General features: G+C 37.8%; 1 non-coding gene across 1 annotated transcript; it reads left to right on the top strand.

Annotated features, from left to right (window-relative positions):
- Positions 1–8,328: 8,328 nt before the first annotated feature.
- Positions 8,329–8,401, top strand: Trnav-cac (transfer RNA valine (anticodon CAC)). The gene has a single exon. It is a non-coding gene; the product is annotated as a tRNA-Val (tRNA).
- Positions 8,402–10,185: the final 1,784 nt, after the last annotated feature.

Genomic DNA, 10,185 nt, shown 5'->3' with positions numbered 1-10,185 from the left:
AATACCTATACCATGCATATAACTGTAAATGAAGATACTAAAAGAAAAATACAATTTAAAAGGGCATAGTTAAGCTGGGTGTGGTGGCTCATACCTTTAATCCCAACTACTTGGGAGCTGAGATTGGAGGATCACAAGTTCAAGGCCAGACTAGGCAAATGAGTGAGACACTGTCTCAGAATGAAATAAAAAGGACGGGGATGAAGCTTAGTGGGAAAGCACCCCTGGACTCAATCCCTAGTAATGCAAAAAAAAAAAAAAAAGTTTAAAAAAAAATACTAAATAAAATAAACATCGAATTTGATCTGTACATACACAAAAATAAGAAATATGCTAGAAATTTTCAATTATAAAAATATCACATATACAGATGAAACAAATCTCAATAAACTGGATGATTAATTTAAAAAAAGAAATATAATGGCCAATATCAACTCCAGAAGTTGAAAACCTGAAAGTTATGAACAAAGAAAAGCTTTTTAAGTTATCAAAGGAATGTCTACAGAAGCTCTCCAGACTCACAGCTTTACTTTCCTATTTTAAATTTTCCATAGCTTAACAAAAATATGAAAATTAATAAAATGGTTAAACTTGGTTTATGCAGCAGAACTCATTTACCTTGAGTTCAAATCAAATAATTCTCTTTCTTCCATTGATTCATAGAAGTCTGCTTCCCATACAGGCTGCTTGAACACTTGATTGGATTTTTAATTTCTTTGGCTAGTAGGATGTTAAAATTTTTTTTTTCTGGACATCTCCATAGATCTCTGATCTTGATGAAATTTTGCCTTCTTATATTCTTATGTGAAGGGCCACTCAACTTTTAACATTTTAAACAGCCTCTGATTGCATTCTGGAAAGCTCTGTGATTTGACAGACCCTGAAGTTACACTTTTTTTTTTTTTTTTTTTTTTAAAGAGAGAGTGAGAGAGGAGAGAGAGGAGAAAGAGAGAGAATTTTTAATATTTATTTTTTAGTTGGCGGACACAACATCTTTGTTGGTATGTGGTGCTGAGGATCGAACCCGGGCCGCACGCATGCCAGGCGAGCACGCTACCGCTTGAGCCACATCCCCAGCCCCTGAAGTTACACTTCTTAATGTTAGTCTCCTAATTAGTACTTCCAGGTATTAAGACATTATAAAAGCTGGGTACAGTGGCACATGTCTATAATCCCAGCAGCTGCTGAGGTGGGAGGATCACCAAGTTTGAGGCCAGCCTCAGCAATTTGGCAATGCCCTAAGCAACGAAGTAAGAACTTGTCTCAAAATAAAAAAATAAAAAGGGTTGGGGATGTGGCTCAGTGGTAAAGCACTTCTGAATTCAATCCCCAGCAACAAAAAAAAAGAAAAAGAAAAAAATATATAAAATCATAATAATTAAGATGGAGTGACATCAACATAAGATCTCTTCAGACAAAGAGAGCACAGACACTTACTAGATTTTAAAACAATTGAATATATGAATATGTAATAATTACTGATCACCAGGAAAGGGAAACTTCTATCGCATAAATAATGTTGTAGAAACTGAACTAAAATTATGAATGCAAAACAAAGCCAAAAACTATAATATGAACAACCATCTTTGAATAGAAAAGGATATAAACTTAAACACAAATGTATCACTATTTGCATAAAAATTTAAAATATCTTTTTTGTTTATTGTAATATTTTTAACAAACATGACAAATTCTTAATGTCTTTTATATATAAAGAGCTTTCACAAATCACTAAGACTACAATAGGAAATTGAGCAAATTATATATAAACAGATCTCCCAGAAGAGGAAATACAAATGAAAAAGGAACATGCAAGAAATCAACATTGCTAGAAATAAAAGCAAAATTTTTAAATGTTAAGATGCTCTACTTTTTCTGTGAAATTATAAAGATTACAGAATGAATACTCAGGGGTGATGAGGGTATAATAATACAAGCCCTCTCACATGCCTTTGATGGGAGTTGATCAGTCTAACCTTTCAGGAAAGCCATTTAACACTATCAAGTGCTGTGACATAGGACTAAATCAGTCAGGGTCACTCCAGGTGAATTGGGTTGGAACAAAATAATCACAACGAAGAGGGGTTGTGGCTCAGTGGTAGAACACTTGCCTACCATGTGTGAGACAATGGGTTCAATCCTCAGCACCACATAGAAATAAATAAATAAATAAATAAATAAAATGAAATCATCAAAGACAGACAAAATACCTTTTTCCTTGGGTTCTTCAGCAATAGCTCCTCTGCTCCAGCTCCTACAAGGGAGACAAGGAAGGCAGACAAAAGAGAGAGGAACATGTTCTGAAGTCCTTTTTACTGAAGCGAAGACACTTGAGAAAGTTCCATCCAAATGAGGGTAGGAGTCTGGTTTGGGGGGGTGGAGCCTAGCTTGGTGATGTCCTGTAGTCAGCAGATTGACTGACATCTTGGAAGGCCACACCCATCTCAGGTGCAGCGTGGGGATCACCCGCAGAGCCAGTGAAAAGGACACATACATCACCAGCCCTAACAGAGAGGCAACGTCAGTCTAGTCCCCTCAAGTTCTCATGCTCTCATAGTTCACACACACAGCCCACAACTGGCCCACAACAATCAAGTATGTTTACATAGTCTACCTTTTGTAGATTATGTAAAGACTAAGACAACCCACTTGTCTATATTTTACTATTCTTACATAACAAGTACCCCAGGATTTGACACTTTAAAGGATATTAATATTTCTGGGGTCGGGTCCCAGGAATTGAACTCAAGAGGCACTTGTATTTTATTCACACACAGGGTCTCACTGAGTTGCTTAGTGCCTCACTTTTGCTGAGGCTGCTTTGAACTCTTGATCCTCCTGCCTCAGCCTCCTGAGCTGCTGGGATTATAGGTGTCAGCCACTATGCCTGGCTAGGACATTAATATTTATTATCTCATATAGTTTCTGCAGGTTGGGAATCTGGGAGCCATTGAACTAGGTGGTTTTGCTCAGCGTTTTTCATGAGGTTTTATTTAAGCTGAGGGCCTCAGTAAGTTGCCTCAAACCTACCATTTTGTGAATATGGATGTTGGGAAGACACACAAGGGCAGGAATGCAAAAGACAGGCTATATTAGAGGCTACCAGAGTTTATACCTAGAAAACTAACTTAATCAAATAATCTTAAATGCAGAAAATACTTTACTTAGGGCTGGGGATGTGGCTCAAGCGGTAGCGCGCTCGCCTCACATGCGTGCGGCCCGGGTTCGATCCTCAGCACCACATACCAACAAAGATGTTGTGTCCGCCGAGAACTAAATAAAATAAATATTAAAAATTCTCTCTCTCTCTCTCCTCTCTCACTCTCTCTTTAAAAAAAAAAATAAAAGAAAGAAAATACTTTACTTATTAAGATATTCACCCAGCAGCTTGGGAGATGGATGCAGGAGGATCCCAAATTCAAAGCCAGCCTCAGCAATGGCCAGGCACTAAGCAACTCATGAGACCCTGTCTGTAAATAAAATACAAAATAGAGCTGGGGATGTGGTTCAGGGGTCAAGTGCCCCTGAGTTTAATCCCAGGCACCTCCCACAAAAAAAAAAAAAAAAAAAAATCAGGCCCAGCATGGTGGTGCACATCTCTAGTCCCCAAGGCTCAAGAGGCTGAGGCAGGAGTATTCCAAGTTCAAAGGCAGCTTGAGCAACTTAGTGAGGCAATGAGCAACTCAGTAAGCCCCTGTCTCTAAATATTAAAAAGGGCTGGGGATGTGGCTCAGTCATTACATGCCCCTGAGTTCAACCCCAGTACCAATATATATGTATATATAGATATAGATATAGATAGATATAGATATATATTCATTATGAAGCAGGTAAGAAGGTGCATGCCACTTATCTCAGCTACTGGGATACTAAGGCAGAAAGATCACAAAATTAAGGACAGCCCCAGCAATTTAGCAAGACCCTGTCTCAAAACAAAATTTTTAAAAGAGCTGGGGATATATCTCAGTGGTAAAATGCTTGCCTAGCAGGTGCAAGGCCCTGGGTTCAATCCCCAGTACCACAAAAAATGTATATATGTACATATATGTTCATTATATGCAGGGCACAGTGGCACCTGCCTCTAACCTCAGTAATTTAGAAGGTTGAGGCAGGAGAATTGCAAGTTTGAGGCCAACTTGAAGGGACTCTCTCTCAAAAAATAAAAAGGGCTAGGGATGTAGCTCAGTGACAAAGTGCCCCTGGGTTCAATCCTCAGGATCAAGAAAAGAAATCTGGGTTTTTTGTTTGTCTTTTGACTTCTGCAGGGTCTCATGCATAATAAACACGTATTCTACCACTGAACTACATCTCCAGCCCTTAGAGACTGTTCTAAGTGCTTTATATGTACTAATTAACTTAATCCTCACAATAACCCTACAGAATAGGCCACTAATAGAATACATTACACCCAAGGAAACTGAATTACACAGATAAGCAAACAGCCCAGATTTCCACAATTAGAAAGTCAATAATTCAGAATTCAAATCTAAATAATCTGACAATGTTAATCACTATCTATATTTTCTCTTAAATATGGTATTATATAAAATATCTATCATTCTCATATGTCTATATACATATTTATGTGAGTAGGAAAAAGATAAGAGGGAAAAAACCTAAAATATCATTGACTACAACCACGGAGTGATGGAGTTATGATATTGTTTGCTTTATTTTTCATACATTTCTTCTTTTTCAAAACTTCCTAAAATGGATACATATTACATAGACAATCAGAAATGATCCTTTCAAGGAATTACAAAAATCAATGGGACACTGTGCCTATACTCTACCAGGGAAAGAGAGAAAAAGTAAAAAAGAAAGAAAAACTTGGGGGAGGGGGGAAGGGATGGCAGGGGTTAGCAATGATAGTGGAATGTGATGGATACCATTATCCAAAGTACATGTATGAAGACACGAATTGTTGTGAACATACTTTATATACAACCAGAGATATGAAAATTTGTGCTATATATATAAATGTAATAAGAGTTGTAATGCATTCTGCTATCATTTATTTTTAAAAAGTAAATTTTAAAAAAGGAAAAGAAAAACTCACTGATCTTGGAAAAGAATTATCAAAATTATTTCACTTTTTGGTGCAATACATAGCAAAATTATGTGGAAGATGTAATGTATCAGTCTGTGTGTTTTATGTACACAAGTAAAAAAAATGACAGCATATTTTTAGCATACTTTGTAGGGTTCACAAAGCACATTCACAGTTATTCATTTGATAAAACAAAGATTATTTCTGCTATTAATCTACCCAGCTATTTACATCACTCTTGAGATGTTTGAAAAAATGCTCTTTGTTAATTTTAACTGAATGGAGTCAAATTCTTCCAGGGCAGGTGGCTGTACGACATTCACTGAGGAAAGCAACCAACTGTTTGCATATATTTCCAGGACAGAATTTGTTTAAAAGAATTGAAATACGGTTAAGTTAAATCTTTTCCTTCTGTGGCTAATGATTATCACTTTAACTGTGTTCTTTTCAAAGCTTTATTACACAAGCCATGAAAATACAGCGCTTAAGCCTGCTGATGGGAAGCAAGTAATCTGCTCATTCTTTCAAGGTGCATTCATCCTTTCAGGTCAAGAGGGTCACATTGCAAGACCTGAAAGCTAGTGCACAGTTGAATTAGAAAGGTTATAATTGAATTTGCCTAGCTCAGTACCTTAGCTACTCAGTTGTCCTCAGCGGAACTTTGTTGAAGGGTATATTTCCATTATTTCTTGCCAGACTATTAAAGGCAAGGATGGTATTGCTAAAACCAGGTAATTCTCCCATTCGGGTTGGTAGGGGGGAGACATAACTACCATAACAGCCATTATATATCTTCTACATTACTTATTAAGAAAACATTAAAAGGTATGGCCATTTATGCTAGACAAAAATAGAATAGAATATTTTATTCTGAATCAAAATGACAAAACAAAAAAATCTTTTAGAAGGTGTATAATGAGGGCTGGGGTTGTGGCTCAGTGACAGAGCATTCACCTAGAATATGCGAGGCCCTGGGTTCAATCCTCAGCATCACATAAAAATAAATGAATAAAGTGAAGGTATTGTGTCCAACTACAACTAAAATATAAATACATATTTAAAAAAGACATTCTTTTAAAAAGTGTATAATGAAGACAAAAAAGGAAATTTGGGTATTTGTCCAAGGATTGAGGGTATGGTTATAAGCACAGGGATAAAAGAAAAAGGAAGAAATTGAAATTGAAGATCTAATGCCTACAAAATGAAGGGCACAGCTAACAAAGTGTTTGGTTGATTTCCCTTGAGGGAAATCCAATAATTCAGCTTCAAAGGAGATTTTTTTTTTTTAATGCTTGAATTTGTCCTATTTTACTATATAACCACCAGCTTTCACCTTCACATCAAAAGATGTCCAGGTGTCATAGTGCCCTGGTACATAGCCCCAGCTAGACTATGTCCAGTTGGAAACCCCATTTGTGATCATCTGATTAGCAAACACACTGTCCTGTCAGGAGCTGCCCTGGATGTAGACACCTTTAAGTCCTGATGCCCAGGGTTCTGAACAATTATTGTCTTCAGTCTGGCATGGGGTAGTGACAGGTAGCAGTAACTTGAGCATTACCCCAACTCCGGATAACACCACCATGCCCAGCCAAGAAATAGTTCTTGAACAAATGAATGAGTGAGCCAATAGAAAGCAGAAATGGCTGTTTATATATTATCATTGACCTACAGGAAGAAAGAAACTTGATGCATTTTGTGATGAATAGTTTTATGCGTCAAATTGGCTAGACGAGTTGGGTGCAGTAGTACACACTTGTAATCCTAGCTCCTTGGGAGACTGAGTCAGGAAGATCCTTAGAGTCCATGAGTTTGAGACATTAAACATTAATTGGGGGATTTCTACATGTAAGACACTATTTAGAATTTTTTATGTTCGATCACCCTCTTGGCATATAACAAATCTGAATGTGTCAGTTGAGTCCTCTGGGAAGCAGATGGAGATGGGAATGCAAGGTGTTTATTGGTCAACAATGCATGTGGAAGAGAAAAACTGGGAAAAGTAAGCTTGGGGAGTGGATATCTTCAGACCACACTGCAGCTCTCACACCTATTAAAGGAAAGGGAGAAGAAGCAGGATTGAGTAGGAAAAACCTCAGAGCACCCTGCAGATCTGACAGTATTGACCAACCTGAGAATATCCACAACTCTGGAGCAAAGTTGACCCAAGAAGGGAGGCTCTTCCTGGGTTAGAGTGCTCATACCTGTACCCCACTGAGGTCAGCCACTCCCTGGGGGTTGTCCCAGAAGAGCATGATCTTATGACATGTTTGAAATAAATCACCAGGTCAGTCTTGAAGCAAGACATAGAACTTTATTTGCCATGGAGGGTTGGAAGTACAGTAATCAAGTCGCCTCTGCAAACTTGACCCCTTGCAGAAGGTAGGATATCTCTTTTATAGCCAAAACCCACAAGCTACCAGTAAGTCAAAACCATAGCAACGTAGGAAGTGGGTCAGAATGACCCAGTTCAGGGTACAGTACACTGCCCAAGAAAAATGGGAACTAAATGGAGAATATCTTTACAAATGCATTTCTTAATAATACATTGTATAAGAAAAACAGAAACTTTTTTTTTTTAACCGCCATGCTGTTGTCAAACAGGGTGTGCTTACCAGGAGGTGGCAGAGATGGGGTTTTCTCATGGGAGAAGCATTTCTTAACAAGAAATGGAGTCTCAGGGTAAAATGGAGTTTGCCTGGTCAAGGCACATGTGGATTGGCCCATAACAGTCTTACTTACCTCAAAGGGGAGGCAGATCCCAAGGGTACTAATATCTGAATGCCAGCAGCTCACTGTACTCCTTAGAACTGACAGTAAATCCTTCCTTGATGGGTTTGCTGAATAGTGAAACTCCATGGCTTCCACAGTGGGTTAGGTCTTATGATTCCTATCTTTAAAAAAGAAAATCTTCCAGGCACAGTGGCACACACCTGTAGTCCCAGCAACTTGGGAGGGTGAGACAGGAGGATCACAAGTTCAAAACCAGCCTCAGAAATTTAGTGAGGCCCTAAGCAACTTAGTGAGACCCTGTCTCAAAATAAAAAATAAAAAGGTCTCAGGATGTGGCTCATCCTCAGTGTTCAGTGTTAAGTGTTAAGTGTTCCTGGGTTCAATCCCTGCCAAAAGAAACGAAGAAAAAGAAAAAGAAAATCTGAGGGTTGGGGAATGTAGTTCAGTGGCAGAACACGTACCTCACATGAGTGAGGGAAACAGGTTTAATCACACCACACACACACACACAAAAAAAAAAAATTTTAAAAACAAGATACAGGGCTGGGGGTATAGCTCAGTTGGTAGAGTGTTTGCCTCACATGCACAAGGCCCTGGGTTCAATTCCCAGCACCACCACCACCCCGCCAAAAAAAAAAAACAAGACACAGGTTATATAAATTTCCCAAAGTTGGGCTGGAGTTGTGGCTCAGCTGTAGAGCACTCACCTAGCATGTGTAAGGCCTGGGGTTTGATCCTCAGCACTACATATAAATAAATTAAATAAAGGTATTGTGTCCATCTTCAACTTAAAAAAAAAAAAAAAAAAGGACTGGGATTGTGGCTCAGTGGTAGAGTGCTTACCTAGCAGTGTGAGGCACTGTGAGGCACTGAATTCCATCCTCAGCACCACACACAAAAAAATAAATAAGTGAAATAAAGGCATTGTGTTCATCTACAACAAAAAAATAAATAAAAATTTAAAAAATTTAAAAAGTGAGCAGCATTCTTAAAAAAAAAAAAAAACTTCCCAAATTCACATAATTTAGTAAAGAGCTAATAAATGTATCATTTTCTCTTGGTTGATAGTAAAAATAATTTCATAATTTATTGAGACTCTAAAAGTGTTTAACTTTTATGCTCCTGGCTAGTAAGTCCCTTTAAAATGCTGATTTTATATTGTTTTTCAACAAGGAGTGCAAGTTCAAGGCCAGCCTGAGTATACCAAAAACAAACAAATAAAAAAGCCCTATCATGTAAAAAAAATTTTTTTTTATCACCTACACTACAGAGATAGAAAGAGCCAGCAGGAAATATTCAATGCAAGCGGCCAAGCAGTAGAGGGACCACTCTATTGACATCTCTAAATTGGTTTCCTCCTTATCAAGAGACACTTCTCCTGGCCTCCGCTTTTGATGTTTTTCTTACAGGAAAACACAGCTTTGGACAAGTCCAAGAGTCCTGGCAACACAGATTTTCAGAATATTTAGACCCCTCAATTAAGCCAATTATTTCACCATTATCTGTTAAGAGAAAGAATGGTGGGGTGGTGGCTAAGAAAGGGAAACTTCAGAGCTAGGGCTGGAATCTTCTGCCTTTCAGTTTTGTTTTTAACACAACTTTAAAAACATACAATATTAGGACTGTAGGTGTAGCTCCACGCTTAGCACACAAGGGCCCCAGGTTCCATCCCCAGCACTGGGGGAAAAAAAATGAGCTTATTGAGAAAAATTAGAGAACACCTAGAAGTAAAAAGGAAAACCATCCCCCAGGGCTATCTAACATTAAGCATATGCCCTTCTACTCTCTCTCTCTAGTATTCTTTTTTTCCAAAAATTAGTATCATTCCTTAAATATTACTTTGCAAGTCATTTTTCTTCACCCCATAGTATGAACAGCCAGGTGAGGTAGTTAACACCTGCAATATCAGTGAATTGAGAGGCTAAGGAAGAAGGAGTGCAAGTTCAAGGCCAGCCTGAGAAATTTAGCAAGGCAGTCTCAAAATAACAAATAAAATTTTAAAAGACTGGAGATGTAGTTCAGTTGTAAAGGACCCCTGAGTTCAATCCCCAGTATAAACAAAGAAAAAAATCATGGAAATCTTTTCACATTAACAAGTAATTAAAAAATTACTACAAATTTGTACATATAAGTCTAGCACAGTTTATTCAAGTACCCTATTGAGCACTTTATTTTTCTTTTTCTTTTGATTTTTCCTGTTGTATATGTATATATATATGCACACACACATATATAATTAAAAAAAATTTTTTAGTTGTAGGTGGACACAATACCTTTATTTTATTTATTTTTATTTGTGGCCAGGGATTGAACCCAGTGCCTCACACATGCTAGGCAAGCACTCAACCATTGAGCCCCAACCCTAGACCCCTGTTTTTATATTTTAAAGAGAGCAATACAGT

This window comes from Urocitellus parryii, chromosome 5, assembly GCF_045843805.1.
Source record: "Urocitellus parryii isolate mUroPar1 chromosome 5, mUroPar1.hap1, whole genome shotgun sequence".
NCBI lineage: Eukaryota > Metazoa > Chordata > Mammalia > Rodentia > Sciuridae > Urocitellus > Urocitellus parryii.
Note: the sequence above shows the minus strand (reverse complement) of the source record. Positions and strands in the feature narration are given on the sequence as shown.